The sequence below is a fragment of the Haliotis cracherodii genome, unplaced genomic scaffold (genome assembly GCF_022045235.1).
Source record: "Haliotis cracherodii isolate W230 unplaced genomic scaffold, xgHalCrac1.p SCAF_14, whole genome shotgun sequence".
Classification (NCBI taxonomy): domain Eukaryota; kingdom Metazoa; phylum Mollusca; class Gastropoda; order Lepetellida; family Haliotidae; genus Haliotis; species Haliotis cracherodii.
This window is the reverse complement of record NW_027266269.1, coordinates 18,481,877-18,504,850: the sequence shown is the minus strand read 5'-3', so window position 1 is coordinate 18,504,850 and position 22,974 is coordinate 18,481,877. Positions and strand designations below refer to the sequence as shown.

Below are 22,974 nucleotides of genomic sequence, written 5' to 3'. Positions count from 1 at the left end.
TGCCCAATGAAATGATCATATAGCAGGCATTGCATTAATGAAAGCTGTGATACCTGATACAATTAGGCATAAAGGGTAAAATATCGGTGAAAATAGATCACTGAAAAACAGTGATGACACCAGGTGTCTGTTGAAAGGGTACGTATGTCCTGCCATACCGCTAGCATACGCCACTCACAACATTTGCACAAGAAAGTATGTATTTGTTGCCTGCCAAATGCCGTTTGCCACTCATGAGGGTCATATTGCCTTTAATTGCACATGTCAACATTTAAAGACATATATATCAAACTAATGTTTGAGTTGCACTAAATGGGATGCTTCTCGCTTAATGGGATGGGGTTTCTCCAAGCAACCTTTTATTGATATCAGTAACAGCTTCAGACACACAAACATTTGTTTTATTCATGAAAATGGCATCGGATGTATTCCCGTCATCTGTCACAAACTGAACATGAGTCAAATTGGCCGCGTGGCACATGTTGGCATCCTATCATGGTTGCTCATCACGTTTCTTGACATGCGTGTCTGTGTTTTCATAATCACTGCACCAACGTTGTACGTCATTGCTGTATGAATTTGCCTCAGCGATGACGTCATACACGGGGGATTCCCCCCGAGTATCCAGGGTCGCGTACTGCTGGTCTCGTTCAGCTTTGCTTTTGGCAACCTCTTGTTTGAGTCTGGAAGACAATATGACAATAAAGAATCACATCATTTTCTGTTTTTATAAGTTGAGAGAGTACGGATTTAAATACTATGAAGCAATTCAATGTAGCTAATGCACCTCCTTTTTACACTCTTCAAAAAAAGAAACGCACAGTTAGATTTTTAGTAAATCTATTGTTCCTAATAAAGTCGATATATTTAATTTAACATCATAGATACAAATATGAGTCACATGTTGTCGTTGTACAAAGGCATTGAAAACTGTTCATTGTCTTGTCACATAAGGCCACAAGGTTGCGCTGAACACATTATTTCTTGTGACCGACCCTGGCAGCAATTACGGCTCTGCATCTCCTCGGCACTGACTGGATAAGTGTACGAATTCTGTTCTGCGGAATTCTGCGCCATTCTGCTTGTAACGCGTTGGTCAGTTGTGGGAGTGTCTGCAGCGTGTTCTGACTTTGAGGTACACGTCGATCGAGTTCATCCCAGGGGTGGTAATACTTGGTCGGTCGGTTCTCGGACGGTCTGCAGTGGAATTGAACTGTGTGTATCGGTCCCAAAGGCGGCAAATTGTGCTGTGGTGGACGTTCGAGGGTAAGACGTTGATGTGGCATCATGGAGGTGGTCTACCGTGACACGAGCTGGATGCAGTGGAGCGTTGTCCTGTTGAAACAGCTCCGTCTGGCGGTCAATGATTGGAAGAGGGTGAGGTTGAAGAATTTGATTCATGTAGCGATTTGCTGTCAAAATTCCCTGAACAACAACCAAGTCAGATCTCGTGGCGACGGATATTAACTGTTACCATTTAAACTTAAAACAATTTAATTAAACATTCAAACCATGAAACCTGTAAGAAAGGTTTATGATCTGTATTTTACGCGAATAATTGAAGACCTATTGTTTCGAGACATAGGAGATAGATAGATAGATAGATAGATAGATAGATAGACCGATAGATAGATAGATCCCAACAAAGTTAATCCTACCTGACAACAAGTGTTGTTGTTACTGCTAAACATACAAACAGCACCGCCACCACGCAACACACAGCGATGAAGCGAACGTCTGAAACAGTGAGGCGAGTTTATTGATTAGTTCACATGTTATGTGGGTGTAACTGAACGTCAGGTATGCGTATCCTTAATTCGCCTCAATTTATAGTGTTTCATCACTTCTATTGTCAGCCATATGAAAACACATTTAATGTGTCTCATAAAGGTGTCTGAATTAGTCGTGCTTGCTTTAGTTCCAATATCATCAGTTTTGATTGGACTCGTAGTGCCTTGTGTGAAAATCAAGTAGATATACACAAGGAAGGTTTTCGCCAGACATAAAGACTCCACTAAATCAGACAAACACCACATGTTCTTTAAATTTGAAATTTGCAAAGAAGAGAATTGATTCCTTAAATGTAAGTAACATTCTCAGACAAAACTCAGTTTCCCAAAATGTGCCACAGTATTTCAAATTTCAGGAACCACCAACAATTTTATTTTATTACACGAACCCCATTTCATCCAGGTTGTTCAATTATAGGAAAGTTTTGGAATACGTCGACTTGATGTAAATTCCATTACTTATGGCTGCCAAGACTCATCATACTGCTACCAGCCTGTAGGTTATATAATCACAGGTAACTTCTCTATTGTTGACAATAACAACTTTCGTCAGTTATTCAAATATGGAACATATATAGTGAGCAGCCTTTTACAAATTGGGAACAAAACTTCAAAATCATTATGGATGCTGTCGATGCACATGCCAATAATAAGTAGGCCAAAAGAGAAGAGGAATGTCTTTCCGGGTGCGTTAAGTCAGCGTATGATGTTGTCATTCGTATGCACAAACTGAAAAGAGAAAATAGAATGGAATAAATCCATTCTGCCCCCGCCAGATGTCATCCGAAGTCTGGCTGCACTCGATCATAAGTGTGTAATTGTTCCCACAAACAAGGCGTCAAATAACATAGCCATTATATGTAAGCGTTACAACACTAATTGTTTGATCAAAGAACATGATTATTAGTGACATATCAAATAAGACCAGTATGTTAACTGAGGATGAAACCTGCCCAAACCGTGCTTTACTACTAGGGTTTGCTTGACATTTTACAAATCTCAAAAAAGAACCCGTTTCAATTCTGACAAAACATTTGATATTTCAACACCACTATCCCACATGACAAACTGAAGGAGAAACTTCATTTCTTGATCCACCAAAACTTGGTGACCATTGATACAGTTTCGTATCTATCGTGAGAGGTCAGGTCAGTCTGTCAAAAATGAAAGCAAACGCCATCTGAAGTTTACTGAGAAAACAATATGTAAACTTCCTCATTGATTTGGGAAATTTGGAGGTAAGACATTTAGGCAAGAAGTAGACATCCCCATTGGCACCAATTGTGCACCCCTTCTTGCTGATCTGTTTGTTTATGCATATGAATCGGTAATTTGGCCAAGAAATTTAACTTAAGCATCAAGTATATCGATTTTCTAATATCGTCCAATAACAATCAAATAACCAATTCCCTTCCACTGATTTACCCACCTGAACTAGAAATAACGGAGACCAGTGAGACCGCCTCAAAAGTTTCATATTTAGATCTTTGCATAAAGATTTAGAGTGACAAAACACTCTCCATAGGACTGTATGACAAGAGGGATTACGTCAACCTTCCAATAGTCAATTAATATGTCCGCAGCTCAAGCCCTTGATGTCTATATTTCACAACTTATGAGGTACCAGCGGGCATGCTCTTTCTTCCAAAAAACGCCATACAACGCTTGCTCAACATTTTATGGTTGACAAATGCAGAGGAAATTCGAAATTTGACGCGTCAGTGACAAAGAATGATGTCAGATGCATTTCCCTATTTTGACTTGTATCATATGTTCCCGTGCTTTTTTACAGGGCAATTGACTTGCCTTTGCATGTGTTTGTGACGGGTGCCATCGGTGGGGCAGGATACGCTCACCTTTTCGCGAACACCTGGTATCAACACTACTTGATAGTGATTCATAAACTATTTCCGAGTGGTATCACGGCGTACCAGTCTGATGTGAGAGGGAAATCCCAAAGTGCAGGTCTCAGACATTTTTCACTTGGGTTAAATTAACGAGCACTGGTTTCGAGGTCACAAACCTAGAAACATAATCGGTGCGATCCGGGATTCTAACCGACGATCATAGGTTTCCCGCTTGTCCAAGGGACGCAATACATCGAATTGCTGCGCCTTAAGCCCCAATGCGTTCAAGATTACCATACCGTTGTCTTATGGTACTTATGTATATTTAACTTCGTTTTGTTCAAGTTGAAATATGTTATTGATTGCCTACCTGAAGCAACTCCCTTGTGTTCTGTTGACGTTCCTGTGCGATAATAAGATTTTCCTTAAGCAAACGTAATTGAGTGAGATTTATCCTTAAGATCAAAATGCACCTTTCACAGTAAAATATCTCAGAACGAAGTCATATGAGATCAAATAACAGATCAAAATGAAAAATGAAAGTTCATTTAAATTCCCTTTTCCCTTATGGAGGCACGAAGTTATTTTTGTCATGAAGGCAACAATACCATAAAACCGCCACGTAGATAAAACCATAATCACTACTTGTTACAGTCAGTGCCAAACAAACCTTCGCTGCAAACTGCAAAGATGATAACACGTTATTCTCTAATATATGTGTAGCTAAAACCTTGATAACATTTGATAGCATATTGCAATTAAAACTATTGTTTAAATTCATGTTCAAACTATTGTAATGTCCTACAAGTAATTGAATAAAATGTAATATACCTTGCTGACTCGCTGGACCCTGTTTCCCGATAGCACATCCACTCCTACAGTTGCCAGTCTCCTTGTCACATACTTCAGTTGTATTCTGACACTGACACTGCTTGTCACAGTCATCTCCAAACCATCCATCGCTGCACACTGCAAGGACATGACATATTGACGCTCTCACACTGGAATCACAATAGTGACTTGAACAATCCTAATCACAACGTTTCTGACTGTACAGTCTGTGTTATTCAAATACAAATGCATATAGAATTAAGTTGATACTAACTTTAAGTTTGAAGAACTCCTAGTGGATGATTCTGTCTTACCTTCTTGACACCCTGGTCCGTGTTTCCCGGCTGCACATCCACTCCTACAGTAGCCAGTCCCCTTGTCACACACCTCGGATGGATTGAGACACTGGCACTGTTTGTTACAGTCAGAGCCAAATCAACCATCACTACAAACTGCAAGGACACCAGAATGCTTTTGTTGATACTTTCCGTTGTCAACACTAACAGTGGATGATTGTATGTGTCCTTTGATCAAACTAGCTGCAAGCTCTCACTGCCTTGGTGAATACTTTTCACTGAAACTTACCACAGCAGAATGACTAATGTATTTTATCATAAGCAGAGGTCTTAAAATACATCCGCCGATATATTGTCACTTAAGATTTATTTATAGTATGGTTGTACCTATCCAGCTCTATGAATACAGTTTAGTCTGGAGTTTTGAGAATATCAGCTCTTTAGAAACTGTGAATATGCGCTTTTGTTTCAATAATGTGAGTTCAGAATTTGAAAGTTTCCAACTATCAAAACTTAAAAAAGGGTGAAGTATAATGTTTGGGGAAAGAATTCACATTGTACAATCACCATGAATATCAACACCCAAAAGCTCTTACTAAATGATGGTAATCTATAAATTGTCAATGAATGGATATCACTTACAAAATATTTTTTATGACATATGGACACATCAAAACTTGATTAGTAAATCACACTTGACATTTCTAAATGAATCTGGACTCAATGCCATGCGAAAATAATTAACACTAGCCTATACGCTCAGTGATGTCAATTCCAAACGGAATGGTCGTTCGTGGAAATCATTTGTTAAAAATAATGAACTTAAGCAAAATATTACACTTGAAAAAAGACGAAAAACACCAAAATAATGGTATTTTTGTCACATCCTTAAAAATGAATAAAAGGTTTAATTAGATTAAAATCCCTCATCCTCGTGAAATAGATTCAGCACCATTTGAAATTCAAAATGTCAAACCACAAACCACCTGTTGAAACAGGAAAACAGAATAAATATACTATAATACGCTAGAAAATGCACAATCTGTAACATAAATAACACCGGAGCGGGATAGTACTGTCTGTATAACTGTACTTCATTAATCCCAAAGCACACAATTTGAAGATACGTAATTTGAATATGTACGTTTTGTTTTCCTTATGTGATATAAATAATATTTGGGAAATATCAATCTTGCAAATATTTTCAAAAGTTTACCAGAACATGTGTTTCTTTAAACTAATTAAGAAGATGTATATCCTTTTATGTGAATGTATACTTGTACAGCTATTAGGAGCCTGGGTATGAAAATGTCTTCTTGTAGGTTTATAATGGCGAATAAGTGTATTACATCAGTACTCTAAAAGATTAATCTAAAGTTGCAGCCTTTAAAAATGGAGGGATTCTTTCAAGTAATGAAAAGTGGTATTTTGAGATAATCTTATTAAACGTGTTACTTTTTATAGGTATCTAGGTTTAGGTATAGTGTTCTCAAGAAATGTCTCTTGGAATATACACATTTTGAGTGCCTCGCTACGACTAACGAAGGCACTATTTGGTACATACAAATTACTACTCTTAACATATGATGTTTTCTGAGGACTATTTGATAGTAAGGTTGTGCCAATATTATTGTATAGTGCCGAAATATGGGGTTTAGAAGTCAATAACAATAGTGTTATTGAAAGGGTACACATGCATCACAATAGTCACTTGAACAATCCTAATCACAAAATTTCTGACTGTACAGTCTGTGTTATTCAAATACAAATGCATATAGAATTAAGTTGATACTAACTTTAAGTTTGAAGAACTCCCAGTGGATGATTCTGTCTTACCTTCTGGACACCCTGGTCCGTGTTTCCCGGCTGCACATCCACTCCTACAGTAGCCAGTCCCCTTGTCACACACCTCGGATGGATTGAGACACTGGCACTGTTTGTTACAGTCAGAGCCAAACCAACCATCACTACAAACTGCAAGGACACCAGAATGCTTTTGTTGATACTTTCCGTTGTCAACACTAACAGAGGATGATTGTATTTTCTTATTATAATATTTTCTTGGTGTAACATTGTCAACCTCGAGTCATTCGTGGTAAATGTGGAAGTTATCCATTATTATAGTTACAAGCATTGCCTAACATATTGGTATTAATTATTGTACATGCTAGTTTGCCATGTTCGTACCTTGCTCTCTGACCACTAAATTAATATTTTTCAGAACATCATTCCATCGCTAAACAACCGAGATGGCAAGATTGTCAAACGCTATATTGTAAAAGACCTACTCAAATTTGAAATCCTCAAAACAACATACCACATAAGGGAACGGTTGTACACATATGAACATTCAGATAGTAAAATTACCAGGCTGCAAAACATCATTAATGAGCAATCATTTATAATCATGGGAGTCTAGTGGGACCCCTTCGTCTGTTCCACATTAGGATCTATGCATAAGGATTCAAAGTAACAAAAACAAATCTCCACAAAATTGTATGACCTTTTCGCGAACACCTGGTATCATCACTATTTGATAGCTATTCATAAACTAATGCTCTTGATATAGTCTGAATCGTACAATCTATTCAACTCTAAGCACATATTTCTTATGAATATGTGAAAGGATTTGTTACTTTTCTTTATACTTTGTCTTATTGAACAGAAGCATCGAATACGAGCAATGATACAGTTGAGCTGAATTTGTTTATATAACATATTCCTAGCTTCGTGTCAACAATACCATTCGGAGCCAAATACTGTGGAGATCTAGTGTATCAAACTTACCAAAGATTTGAACCTCGCATAACGCCAGAAATGGTCCATTCATAGTAATGGTAACACTGTTCCCTTTCATAACGTCTGCACATGTGATGTCAAAGGGGTTTGTGCCATATCCAAGTGTGCCATCAAGTGTTCCACTCGCAGAGTTACATAGACCGCCATTCACTAGCACTGTCATGTTCTTTCTGTTAACCTGATCTTGAAACCATTGACATGAAATGATCAGTTGGTAAATTTCTTAAATGTGACAGATTATTGATATTACATAGCCATTTATTGTGTAATGTAAGGCTGTGTCGATTTATTATTTTTACATGGATATGTTGCAAGTTTTATATTGACTAAATGTAATTTCAGTGAGCTACAATGACGCAGTTCAATATTATCTGAAGGAGCAGCCTGAGGTGCAATTACGCTAAAAAATTAAATAAATCGGTAACGTTGAGAAAAGGTGACATTTATTGATTCTCTGTAAAGTAAATGTTTCCTGTCATCACGACATTTGTTGATCCTATCCGACTGTACTGCTGTATATTCCACGATCGGTCCAATTTGTACATGGAACCCTGATATAATTGTCAACCTTCTGTACATGACTAATTAACTTCCTGCGCACTGTCTTCTGATAAACTAGTAGCTTATATATGGTAAGACAAGCCAGTGGCTGTATGGTCAGCAATTAATATTAGATTAGCATTTCCACATCCTACACATACAGAAGTACCGAGTGTTTTGTTTCATTATTTCAAAAGTCATGAAAGCATTTGTACCCGAACAGTCCGTAGTTATGTAAACAATTGTTACCATCACTACGCAGGTAGAGTCTGATCCTGCTGATGTTAAACATCTGGTGATCATCAAGGAGAACCTGCCAGCTTGCAGTCCCACCAACTGCTGCATTTGTGTGAGAACAACTCTTGTGACTGAAGTCTGTGTCCGTGTTCCCATCTACTGCATATGCAGCACAATAAGCGCCACCATCGTTATAAGTGCTGCTCTGTGTTGCAGTCTTTTGAAACGCAATGTTTTCTGTAATGAGATATATCGAAGTAGTTTACCAGCATATTTTATGTAATTACAAGTCATTCATTCTAATTTTAATTTTGCTACTTTCATCGATGACAGGGCGAGATTTTGTTTAGAGCTATAAATATCAGAGCTCCAGATAAGCTGCGTATCTGCGTGAAATACGCATCAGAAATGCAGAAATAAACAGTAAAATATAATCCAAGCGTATCAAATACGCAACGAACATTACAGATACACTACAAAAAAAAACTTGTGCGTATCATCAAAATATTGTGAAGTAACCCTGCGTATTCGATTAGCGAAATAGCAACTTATTTTGAAATTATAGAGGGGCATTCCGTCAACTTTGCCAAACTCCACGATGACATGTCATGATCATTTGCCATCACACTTTCTTGTGGAAGTATCGTGGTATTTTTGAGTCCTATAAAGCTCTAGAACCCACACGACACCAGTTTGCAGGGACTAGATGAATAGTGTTTTTAAATATTTAACTTAAATACCAACATATGTAAAAACTAATGGGTAACAGAAATTTGAATACGCAGGTAGAATTACTGATACCCAATGATTTTAAAATGCATGGGTAAAATACCCACAACACCAAAAGCTTATCTGGAGCTCTGACTATAATTGCCCTAAAAATGTAATTTATGGGTATTTTATGGTGGCCGAGAGGGGACATCGCTTTCTCGCTTTATCGCTTTCTCGCTCTATCGCTTTCTCGTTTTCTCGCTTTCTCGCTTTCTCGCTCTCTCTCAATAGCACTGAGTAGTACGTACTTCCTAAACGGCAATAGTGTTTGCCTAAAAACAACGCTTATATCAATGCTTATTCTGTTTGCGGAGTAGATGTCATCAAAGTGGAAGTCCTCACCCAAGCAATGGTAATACTACCGGATGTCCATTATGTAATTTCTAGTTTTTGGATGACATATTGTTCTCAGTAACCGTAATGTGGAAATAGATAGTTGATTGGTTTTATATTCAAGTTGGTATTTCCGCTATTCAAAGTGTTCAGTGAGGCCGTCTTATCAACAGTCATTTCTGAGACATAAATGCAAAGTATAATTGTCGTATTCGACGTAATAAGCGCCCCGCTCTAATAAACGCCCACGGCAATATTGCTAATATATTGGCTAGTGAACAATTCCAATTAGCACCCCTTCCGATTGATTAATGTACACAAGACTTATTTATTCGCGTATAATAAGCACTCGTTATATGCACACTTAATTGTGGGCAATTAAATTCGGGAAAAATATATCTGTCGTGCATAAACATTTCTGACTGTCAGCATAAACCACGAAATTCATCTGTCAACTCAATTTTTTTTACACCAAAATAATATTCTAATTTTGAGAGCGCCCTAGGCGCTTATTACGTCGAATGCGGTAATTAAGTCTACGCTAATTTGTTTGCATTTTTAATTAACTCTAACGTTAATTTCAAGATTTACAGTACATACTATTCAAAAGAAGTTAAAGAACACCCAATTCCTTCATATGGCTATGGTTAGTCATTAGAGGAAGCGATAGAGCGAGAAAGCGATAGAGCGATAGAGCGATAGAGCGATAAAGCGATAGAGCGATAAAGCGATAGAGCGATAAAGCGAGAAAGCAACAGAGCGAGAAAGCGAGAAAGCAATAGAGCGAGAAAGCGATAGAGCGATAGAGCGAGAAAGCGATATTTCCCATATTTCCGTAGATTTAAACGTTTTTTACTGACATTTAGTGATCCATTCCTGTAATTCTCACCGCTATTTTGCCTCTTATGATTAGATTTTTCAAACATCTTGTAGTAGATAAATATGTTACAAAATGCACACGTAATTTTTTCTCGTTTAGCTTGTATATTTTCTTGTAGTGTAGTAAATAAGCAAGATTCACAGAATACAGATAGTCACTGTTCATATTTTCATTTTGTTCATTGTATCCTCCCCTTATTCCTCCATCAATCTTAAAACTGATAAAAAGGAAATCATATATTGACAAATAATTGTCAGTTTTATTAGCCAGTTTGTATTGTTTACAACGTCCAAAGAATTATTTTTTTCGGTCATTAGATTTGGAATTGAAGCCGAATATGTGCTCGTCCGATTTCGGTATCACAATTATGTTTATTTTTTTTAAAACAACTCGTTTCTTATAATGAATTTCGATCAAACTGTCTTCGGGAATTAAATTTAATGCTAAAGTGCTTGTAAAATATAGTTTAACTTTCCCGCCAGGAGAGACTAGATATCCAATTATAGTATAGGCTCAGACAGGAATATACATATTTATGTAGCAATTATCTGTCCATTTAAACAATTAACAATTGTGCGTTCTGATATGAGTTATGTAGTTATCTACTACCTTTTTACACAGACAATAAGACGGACACACACACACACACACACACACACACACACACACACACACACACACACACACACACACATAATTTTGACAAAACTATACTTAAGATATACATAAAATATTATAATGATAGCTGATTTAACATATGTTATAGATAATCATAGTAATGTATTTCATATTGTTATCAACCTTAACTATGTGGCCACACTAATTACGTCTCTCCATATGTGTAGTTAACACAAGTACACATATCAACTGTGGTAACGCCACAGCGATGGGGGCAGTGAGGTAGCCTAGTGGTTAAAGCGTTCGATCGTCAAGTCGAAGACCCAGTTCGATTCCCCACATGGGTACAATGTGTGAAGCCCATTTCTGTTGTTCCCCGTGATATTAATGGATTATTGTTAAAAGCGACGTGAAACCATTCTCACTCACTCACTTACAGCGGTGTTTATCAAATTACTATATGCAAGTACATATGTTTGTAGATTTGCACAAGACAAGAAACACAATTCAAGTTAAACATACATCAAATGTCAAAAAGAACATTTACGGACAACCTTATGACACACTGTAACATCATATACTACCGAAACTAGTTATAGAACATCCAAAATTATAAGATTGCATTTTTGCAAAACAATCAGTCATGACTAATTAATCATATTCTTCTTAACTTATATATATTGTAAATATTTAGATTTTAACCTGATTTATTTAGAGCGTATTGCCATGATCTGCCACGCGCTTTCGGCGAGATGGTCACATACAACTGAAAAGGGCCATAAATAAATCAATTACATTTTACGGAAAAATCGGTGGATTGTTTTAAAATCACCTATGTCTCTATAGTTAAATTATGTTTTAAGTAAATAGTGCCAATATTACCTCCCAATTGCAGGAGATATCACATGCGGCCCCTGTTGTGGTCAAGAGGGGATATTGCTTAACCGCGAGAAAGCGATAGAGCGATAAAGCGAGAAAGCGATAGAGCGAGAAAGCGAGAAAGCGATAGAGCAAGAAAGCGATAAAGCAAGAAAGCGAGAAAGTGATAAAGCGAGAAAGCGATGTCCCCTCTCGGCCACCATAGTATTTACGTTGTGAGTGTCAAATATATGAAATAACGGCATGTATTGTTGCCATGACGTCACATACAGTTTCTACAACAATAGTTCACTATCTATATCACTCATATCCTTCCTACAGTCTGAATGATGCAAATGTATGAGTTGTAAATAAATGGTACTCTAAAATGAATAACACCTGCCAGGTGACCTACGTAGATTCAACCAATGATATCTCCCGCATAAGCTAATACTTTTCCACCAGTACAATACGTTTCGCGCGTACCCATATTCAATAGAAGCGGAGTTTAAATATCACACTCATATGCATTAAAAGCTCAACTTCTGTTATCAGTGTCGTAATATGTCACATTTTATTTACTTGCAAACCCACATGACACAAACGTATGATCTTTATTATAAACACTGCTAAGTGCATGTGTACTCAGCAGCCAAACGAAATTGTTATGAAGATAACTTACACTCCTACACATTATTCGATTAATCTGTCCTTATCTTTATTTGTCTCACCCATTTGACAAAAGCTTCCGAACCATGGTGATTTACAAACTGGGCCCGATGAAGATGTTGAACATGACGTATTCGGAAAATTTAAGCAGCCATTAGAGCAGTGACAGGATTCTGCAACACAGAAGTGGTCACTTTATACAACCTTCAGCATAGTAATCTAAAAACTAATTGAACAATATCTACGTCCATAATGAAAAACACTGTTTAAGATTGGTAAATATCAGATATTGTAGAACACAAATTGCACGTTGTGCATTTCATGTAGAGTATGGTGGTAGTGGTTTACTTGGTGTTGGGCTATGGTGCGGAAGGGTTAGGGTGGTCGAGGGCTAGGGTGGTGAAGGGTTAGGGTGGTGAAGGGCTAGGGTGGTGAAGGGTTAGGGTGGTCGAGGGCTAGGGTGGTGAAGGGTTAGGATGGTCAAGGGCTAGGGTGGTCAAGGGTTAGGGTGGTCAAGGGCTAGGGTGGTGAAGGGTTAGGGTGGTCGAGGGCTAGGGTGGTGAAGGGTTAGGGTGGTGAAGGGCTAGGGTGGTGAAGGGTTAGGGTGGTCAAGGGCTAGGGTGGTGAAGGGTTAGGGTGGTCGAGGGCTAGGGTGGTGAAGGGTTAGGGTGGTCGAGGGCTAGGGTGGTGAAGGGTTAGGGTGGTCGAGGGCTAGGGTGGTGAAGGGCTAGGGTGGTGAAGGGCTAGGGTGGTGAAGGGTTAGGGTGGTGAAGGGTTAGGGTGGTGAAGGGCTAGGGTGGTGAAGGGCTAGGGTGGTGAAGGGTTAGGGTGGTGAAGGGTTAGGGTGGTCGAGGGCTAGGGTGGTGAAGGGCTAGGGTGGTGAAGGGTTAGGGTGGTGAAGGGCTAGGGTGGTGAAGGGCTAGGGTGGTGAAGGGTTAGGGTGGTGAAGGGTTAGGGTGGTGAAGGGCTAGGGTGGTGAAGGGCTAGGGTGGTGAAGGGTTAGGGTGGTCAAGGGTTAGGGTGGTCAAGGGTTAGGGTGGTCAATGGCTAGGGTGGTCAAGGGTTAGGGTGGTCAAGGGCTAGGGTGGTCAAGGGTTAAGGTGGTCAAGGGCTAGGGTGGTCAAGGGTTAGGGTGGTCAAGGGCTGGTCAAGGGTTAGGGTGGTCAAGGGTTAGGGTGGTCAAGGGCTAGGGTGGTGAAGGGATAGGGTGGTCAAGGGCTAGGGTGGTGAAGGGTTAAGGTGGTCAAGGGCTAGGGTGGTGAAGGATTAAGGTGGTCAATGGCTAGGGTGGTGAAGGGTTATGTGGTGAGGAATTAGGGGTGATGGTTATGGTGGTGATGGTTATGGTGGTGATGGTTATGGTGGTTAGGTTATGGTGGTGAGGGTTATGGTGGTGACGTTATGGTGGTTAGGGGTTAGGGTGATGAGGGTTAAGGCGGTTAGGGTTAGTGTATGGGGGTTATGGTTGTGAGAGGTAAGGGTGGTGAGGTGTTAGAGAGGTGGGGAACTAGGGTTATCGTGATGAGGGGACATGGTTATGGTGAGTTGCTGTGGTTATGGTGAGTTGCTGTGGTGAGTGATTGGAGCGGTTAGGATTGTGAGGGGTTAGTGTGGTGAGGTTATGGCTGTGATGGGTATGGTGGTGAGGGGTTAGTGTGGTGAAGAGTTAGGTGGTGAGGATATGGTGGTTAGGGGTTAGGGTGATGAGGAGTTTGGGTGGTGAGGATATGGTGGTTAGGGGTTAGGGTGGTGAGGTTATGGTTGGGAGAGGTAAGGATGGTGTGGTGTTAGAGGGGGATGGTTATAGTGGTGAGGGGGAAATGGTTATGAGGTGTTAGGGTGAGGAGGGCTAGTATAGTGAGTGATTGGAGGGGTAAGGGTGATGAAGGTTTTGGTGGTGAGGAGTTAGGGTGGTGAGGGATTAGGATAGTTGGTGGTTAGTGTGCTCAGGGGTAAGGGTGATGAAGGTTTGGGTGGTGAGGAGTTAGGGTGGTGAGGGATTAGGATAGTTGGTGGTTAGTGTGATGAGGGGTAAGGGTGGTGACGGGTTTGGGCGATGAGGGGTTTGGGTGGTGATTGGTTTTGGTGGTGAGGAGATCATGTGGTGAGTGGTTTGGGTGGTGATGGGGTAGTGGGGTTAGTGGCCTGGGTGGTGATGGATTTTGCTGGTGAAAGGTGATTGTGTGAGTGGTTTGGGTGATGAGGAGTTCGTTTAGAGAGTGGGGAATTTATATTACTGTTCAAAATGAGCAATATATTTATGTGACATAAGCCAACATGTTTGTTTACCACTGAACATTAGCGGCAAAATGTGTCATCAAATACCACACATTGTCAAACGCAGAATATGTTTCCATGAGATCAAATACAGTTTATTTATCGTTGTGATAGGTCCAGGATTAAAGGGCAACTGTCCCCACACTCCCTACACCCCGTCCCCAGAAGACACAGGACACATATGTCTAGAAATTTAGTTCTGTATTCAAATCTGCCACTAAATCTTTAGTTTAAGAGGCACTGTTCACAACCCTACATTTCTAAATACACATATACATATTTCAGGACCTACACATTTCAACAAAGACAGATCGACATTATTTGAAAGAATTCACTGACCATGAACATTGTAACATTGAAACAAAGTTTCCTCAGACACCGTTCCTGTTTATATTATTCGGGGGCAGTTTGCGTCGCGGGATAGGGTTTGGGTGGTGGCAGTTTTCCATGTGCAGCTGTGGGTGCATTTGTCCTAGCTGATACCTAACTCATCATACTAAAATAAAATAATTAATATTATTACCTTTCTTCTTACCAAACACCTGCACCTCACAAAGTGCTAAATGAGGTCCTGCCATTGAAATTGTTACATTGTCGCCCTCTGTAGGTTCCATACAGCTAAGTTTCACCGGGTTAGTTATCAGATGATATGGAGAGTCTCTGATGTCTGTGACGGGTAACTTTCTACATGTGTTACCACTGATCAATACTTCCATTGCTTGATTGTTGCCAATGCCTAAAATAAAACATTTGTTCCAGGAACATTTAATCAGCAAGGGGAGTCTACTGATACAGGTAATATCTCGAACTAAGTTCGTTCTTGTTACATATAACACTTTAAAGATATCGTAATCACTGACAACCTTAGTAGTCTCCCACCTTACTGGTTATAAAGTAAAATCATAATCATTTGCAAATGATTTAGTCACCCACGTTTCTGGTTGTACAGTACAATCTTCTTTGAATGTTTGCAAGTTGAACAATACATTGTAAAAGAGGAAAATTATCAGCTTTGTAAAATATTACGTAAACTTCGCCTTACACCACAAATTAATATCTTTCGTTCAAGCTCCTGTTTGACTGTAAGCTTTATCAGCTCTACTTATAATCGAAAGGGGTAGGCCTGTGGTTAAAGTGTTTATTCATGACGCCGAAGGTCATGGTTCGATTCCGCACATAGATACAATGTTTGAAGCCTGTAGTTGGTGTATCCTGTGTGGTATTGCTGGAATATTGCTAAAACGACTTTACACTGCTTTAATAAAACAAAAGGATAACCGAATAACTTACTGTTTCCACGGAGGTAGATTGTTATCCTGCTGATTAGAAACGTTCCACCAAGAAAAACATGCCAGCTTGCATTTCCATTGTTAGGTTCAGTTGTGTGTGAACAACTTCCATGAGAAAAGTCTGTGTTGATATCACCATCGACAGCTTTACCGGCATCAAATGTTGTAGTAGCGTATGTCCATGTGCTGCTCTGACTGGCAGGTTTACCACGTGCGATGTTATCTGTAAGCAAAACGATATATATTTTCAGCAAAAATAATATTAAGCATGTATACACGTATTTGTGATTTCCAGGTGTTGTGCTATGGACATCTGTATTTTGAAAAACTAACCTCACCAAACCCAAGGGAGCTTTTGTTAGCTGACATATTCTAGTACACATCTGTTGTAATAATTCATGTTGTGTATATAGGGAGTTGCATTATCTTTCACCTAATGATGTTAGCGAATGTTCGAATCTGATAGAACAGTATTTTATCGTGATATGAACCACTCTTCGTTCTTCTTTGGGATTTTTTACGATTTATCGCGTACCTATCTCATATGTACTCCTTAAAAAGAGAAACGCAAAGCCAGATTTATATAAGGTTTGAAAATACGTTTATACGAGAAACCGTACAAAATTGGTATTGAGCCAAAATGTTGTGGAGAGAACACTTGGTGAGTGTAGTCATCTCAGTTATCGGTACATAGGAAAAGTCCAAGGTGAAGGTCAGCCACCATCAATAACACGTATGTCCCCCGGTGGAATCGATAGCGGCCTGACATCTCCTGCCCATGGAAGAGCCCGAGCATGCAAATCATGCCCCAGGAATGGTAGCCCACTCGGCCTGCAACGCAAAAGCCAACTGCTGCAACGTCTGGGGTTGTGGTTGACGTCGGCGTAGTCGTCTATCCAATTCATCCCACAGGTGCTCTATCGGGTTCAAATCCGGGGATCTGGAGGGCCAGGGGAGAACATCAACGTTGTTGTTAGACAGGCTCTTGTGACCCGTGCTGTATGCGGTCTAGCGTTGTCCTGCTGGAATACACCGTTGCCGTTGGCTGCAATTGGGAGGACGTGTGGTTGGAGAATTTCGTTGAGCCATAAGATTGCCCTGGATATGGACCAAACCTGTCCTGCCATGATGAGAGATAGCCGCCAACATCATAAAGTTACCCCCATCAAATCTGTCCACTTCCTGTGCGCAGTTTCCGGCGTAACGTTCTCCCCGACGTACGTAGACACGTGCTCTTCCATCCTCTTTCCGGAGGAGATATCTTGATTCGTCGCTGAACCAGACATCTCTATCGCAGTTGAGGCCATACCCTGTGTTGACGACACCACTGCAGTCGTTGTTGACGATGTTGTCGACTCAATATGACGTGTCGAACACAACGTCTTGTTCGTAGACCATAGCCTTTTGATGGTAATGGGCGTTACATTAAAAACCCTGACTACAGCCGATCGGGATTCTCCTGCTTGCAAGCGGCCCATGACGGTATGTTGTTTGACTGTCACTGTTCGATTGAGGCAGATGCCAGGCAATCAAAAACCCTGCACTTTAATACAGTTCATAGTTCTGCTGCACGTGCAGTACGTGCAACTCCATGGTCCTGTTGTTAATTCACTGGATTCGTTTTTCCAAATCGTACGTGTTTCCCGACGAAAGGTTTGCATGTCCTTGTTGTGATCACTTTGATCTGGGAAATTTGTCACTGACACTATAACACATTAAACACATTTGGGACCCCTTGGTCCGTTAATTTTGCTTTTATGGCCAAACATATCCGTTTTGCATTTCTTTGTTTGAAGAGTATATATGAATATTTCATTACCCTCAACCTAAGAGGAGTACTGATAAGATCATTGCAAAATCTAAACTTACGCATTTGACAGTACTCTCCAATCCAGTCTGTCACACAAACCGGAGAAGGTACTGAACACACGTCATTGTTGGCGGTGCATCCATTCTTGTAGTGGCAACTTGATCCTGCTCCTAATGCAACAAATAAGTAAATCATAAGATGGAATAAAGGACGGGATTCGATAGCTTTCACTGTCCAGCTTTACTGTTGCAGGCGAAACAATGATCACCGACAAAAACAAACCTTGTGCAAATAAGACTAAACTTGCATGCTTTAGTAGAATGATGAAGAAAATCATCTTCTAGGTGTCTGTCAGAACGTTCTTTTCTGAAAAATACCGAATAAAACACAAATGAGAGAAATGCGATATGACTATAACAATCAAGACGAAAGTAAGCATTGCAACTTTAAAAGATTTATTTATTTTCAATATATATTTTACTGCCCACTGTTCTAAAATGGTTGGTGCACATTTGTTATTATAATGGACGCTTTTTTCAGGCGTGGAAAATTGATTTTACGTTACAATTGGCTATGCTGTCTGGTCAACTTGTTTTGACTACATGAATTGACCGCTTCAGACCTTTACAGTTACACAAATGACGTTATATTTCTATCTACCACTCATAGAAATGCACTGGATATAAGTAGTCAATGTGTGGTGGCACTTCAGAAGAAAATACTTCCTCCAGGCCATTTGACCACGAACATTTTCAGTTTAATCGTCTGTGCACGCACAAGTAAACTGCGTTAATCGATTTTGTAAAAGAACATTTTGTAGTTAACGAATCAAGGGCATTGTATACAGCACGTGAGGGTTCAAACCCTTTTTTCTTAATTTCAGAATAAGAAGACTGATGTCAGTGACAATTTTAATCAGATTCAAACTTTCATATCACTTGCACATGCTTCAAACAAAATGGCGGCGCTCAGTCAAAGCTGTTTCATAGATAATAAAGATCTATATTGTAATAAAACGTGTCTTACCTCGCGAATTGCATCAAATCACTTGAAAATATCTGTCGAAGACCAGTTTACAGTACCCATGCTTTGCAAATCCTGCCCGGATCTGAACGGCAGCCGTCATGTTGTTTACGGACCTGATGTCGATTTCGTTACGCGATTTTGATTGGACTATGCACAGACTCGTTAGGTCAGCCAAAATATAACTTAGAGGTTCCAGCCTAGTTCGACAATGGTGAAAACTGGTCAGTTAACTCCCTTGACTAGAGAAGACGTATTCTATTACAATGGGTAATTTTGCTCTAATTTTCAACCCCATGTAAATCATGTTTCTGAATATTGGTTAGATATTGTTATAGGTAGCTTTAAGTACATTTGTTGGCATCTGATATCATAGAAGCGATACCAAGGCATGTCACAATGTTGATACCAAGCACGGTATTGTGTATTGAAAGTAGCTCAGCAGTTCACAAAGGTCGGTCAATATCCATTCTGTTGTCGCAATATAGTATTCCTTTTGTCCCTCTAATCTATCACAAAATAATGAAGTGTCATGTCTCGTATTTTACCCACAGACCTACATTACTCATACTCTAACACAGCGGTCATTAGCACAAGCGTTTCATTAATGGGCAAATGGTGGTTATACAATCTTATACAGTAATGACACAGACTATAAAACCAGAACAACATTTTGTAATAGATCAATTTGACAAATATAGATACAGCCAATACTACTTTTGAGTCTTTGTCAACACGATCTAAAAAATAAAGAGTGAGATTCCAGTTATTATCTACACTAATAACATGACCAACTCTTAACAACAATCATGTTCTGCATTTGAGGAACCGCTTCTTCGGTGTGACTTCATCAGCATCAACTACACCAGGGCATGTCAGCCACGTCACTGTATCTATCTATATCCTTCTGGGGGGTCACGTTGACACGTCACGACTCGATGCTACGTGAACAATAACATGCATACAATGTCTTTTCGACCATCTGCAACGAATTTCATACAAATTGTGCCAACTACATGTATCGTGCTTATGCTTATTTGGAGTATGTTATCTTGCAGTTATGCGTTACTAGAGATGTGTGTATGTCTCGGCTGTGGCAAAGTGATTGGCTTACTATTATTATCAACCCCATCAGGGATGTAGAACACATTGGCAGTGCTGGACGGAGGGTACTATTGAAATATTGAAATGATTCATTGATTCGTGAATCATGTGTAGGCCATTTGTTATTTTTACTTTATTTCTTATTTAGTTTATTTCATTTCATGGTTTGGATATGTTACACTGCAGATTATCTTTGTCGAATTATTTGGTATATATTATGTCAAGGCATTATGTACGATTGTTTTAGACAAAGGGACCTACATACAAGTCCGTGCTTATACTAGCTTCTAGATTAACTCATTTAAAAGAGTAAAAATGAAACTGAATGGTAATAACCTCTTGGGGCTGTGATCCTGGTAGAATATGAAAGGGATTGTATATACAGATTAGATATATTTTTTAGCTACAGTTACAAAACCAGCTTGTTGTTTATTAAAACTTTGAGCCTGAACGTTTTTTATAGAAAAAACACCTTGCAGCAATGTAATTTTTATGGCAGGCAAATGGTTTTTTTAACTGTCTGAAGCATAATTATTTGTTTAAAAAATTCGGGAATAATTATTTTTTCGATCGCCCTCGTATGGCTCTTATATGGGTGCACCCATCCTTCTAGAAACTGAGTCTCGAATCATGTGAATCAACAAGCTCCTCACAGTGCAGATCTATCAACTGGGAAGGTTACAAAGCCAAACGCTGGGACGGGGTTTGGACACCAACAAAAGCAACAACTAAGGGAGTTAACTCTAAATTAATAGATGTTAAGGTCAGAACCAAAACTCAATATTGTACGGATGCTTCAATCAATTTGCAAGTATGAAATAGCGACAGTTTTAACACAAAATCAATTCAGGGGTAGGAAGACAAGTAACATCTATAAACAGTCATGAACACATTACATGATATAAGTAACTCATCATTGAAAGAGTGTACTTCAAAACGAGGGTCATTTCTAATATATTTACAGTTGCACATTAATTCTTTTATGCCACGGATGATATTTACTCGTACCTGAAATAACCTCTTCTAGGACATGATTGTACATGGAATTGTGTCGTGATGACATAAAGATTTCATTATCATGCAAATCGGAAACCAAAGTCCTGCTTCTGGCAAAACGTGTTGTCCAAAAATGTGAAAAAAATGACACACATTTTCATAGAATGCCAGATATTGTGTTCTCCGTCTCGGATCTTAATCCAGGAAAATGTGCGGGGATTTGGGATGTAACTCCTCCCTGAACAGTATCTCAGTTATATCACGGCGTGTAAGCTCAATGTGAGACAGCCGAAAGTGAATCAGGTCAGACACTTATACCACCTTATAAATAATAGTAAGGAAGAGACCTACCTGTCCCCCTCACATCACCGTGATTTGTGTTGAACAAGGAAGTGGGTCTCCTATCTCAGGATGTAAGGCTATTCATGGCGTGTAAAGGGTTAACAGGGAAGGAGAAGAGGTATTACACAAATCTAACCTCAAAATGATAACCCTTAGTGAACATGCGGCACAGCAGGCAACCCACAGCACAGCAGGCAAGACCACATAAGAAACGATGAGAATGGACGCAACAAGATTAAGTATAAGTGATTTTTGTGTATATATTTTTCATATTCGTACGAGTCTTTGCAACAGGTAGTAAAGTAATTAAACAGAGTTGATTGCTTAAAACAAGGAATTGAAATGACCTGTTTTTAGTCGCAGTTAAGCGTTTAGGCAAAATGTTTAACACTTGTGTTTTAAAGAGTTGGCTTCATTGCATGTGACAAGCGTGAGCCCGACGCTGTCGTATCTTTTCTTACGACGCCTTTTGGTGAATGAGGTAGTGATGATATCAGGTATTAGCGAAATGGGCACTCATTGCAAACACATGAAAAGGCAAGTCAAGTGTTCACCTGAACAAAAATGAGAATGAGCGATCCTTTCCTCTCACTTCAAGCTGACACGCACTAATATAACTGAAATATGCTCCGTTAAATCTGATTAACTGTTATTTGTATATAATATCAAACGAAGAGGTGTAAATGTAAAATACAAAAATAGTGGTCATTGTGTGGTTATAGGAATCTGCGTGTTTGGTGAGGGAAATGTAATAGGAACCTGTAATAGTATGTCTCCTTTTCTCTATTTACTGTAAACACTGGCCTGGCAGGCATGTATAACCTCCTGCATATCCTGGTACAAGTAAACGTAGAACTCCTGTATTATACAGGGAATTACTGGCATGTCATAAACCATGATACCCATACAGTGGGTTTGTTGTGGATATAAAGTATATATAGGATAGGATATCTTTGTAAACGGGGGCTTCTTTATGTGTTTGCTCGAATTTGCCATTCAAGGTCAAGCTCATTCTTTAAGATAGTCTATTTCACTATAGTTGTACTGCAACAGGCATGTGTAAGCTCAACTGTGACCTAATGTGTTAAAGTGTAAATGCTTCAGGATACTTGTTTCTGATAGGGAAAGATTTGTGGCATTCAAAGGTGGTGATGGGACCTCTTCTGGTTTTGCCCATGAAACTTTCTAGTTTCATTTGGGGTGACGTGAAATGTGGATGTAACGTCGCGTCCACGATTATTGCACCTATTTAGCGACGTGAGTACACGTGTGTGTATGTGTGTGTGTGTGTGTGTGTGTGCGTGCGTGCGTGCGTGCGTGCGTGTGTGTGTCTGCTTGTGCTAGTCCGGACTGATGCCGATTTATTTTGCTCGCCCACTGAGATACCATGCCGCAGTTTAACATGAATACCCAACTCAGACACAGTATACTGACTCCGAGCCGATCTGTCCTTGTTTTAGCTCCTTAATGCCGAGCGCCAGACAGGGTAACAACAAGTACCATCTTTTAACGTCTTTTGGTATGACGCGGCCTGAGATCGAACCGGAAGCATATCTTGATTCTATAACACCGTAACAACGTTAACACATGTAACTTTGTGTCATGTTTTTGTATGCGTCATCAAGACCCAGCCCAGACTTGTATTTACTGAAGACCGTGATACA

The 22,974-nt window shown here is 39.6% G+C and overlaps 1 pseudogene; it reads right to left on the bottom strand.

Annotated features, from left to right (window-relative positions):
* Positions 1–424: 424 nt before the first annotated feature.
* On the bottom strand, positions 425–21,395 carry LOC139461053 (uncharacterized; annotated as a pseudogene).
* Positions 21,396–22,974: the final 1,579 nt, after the last annotated feature.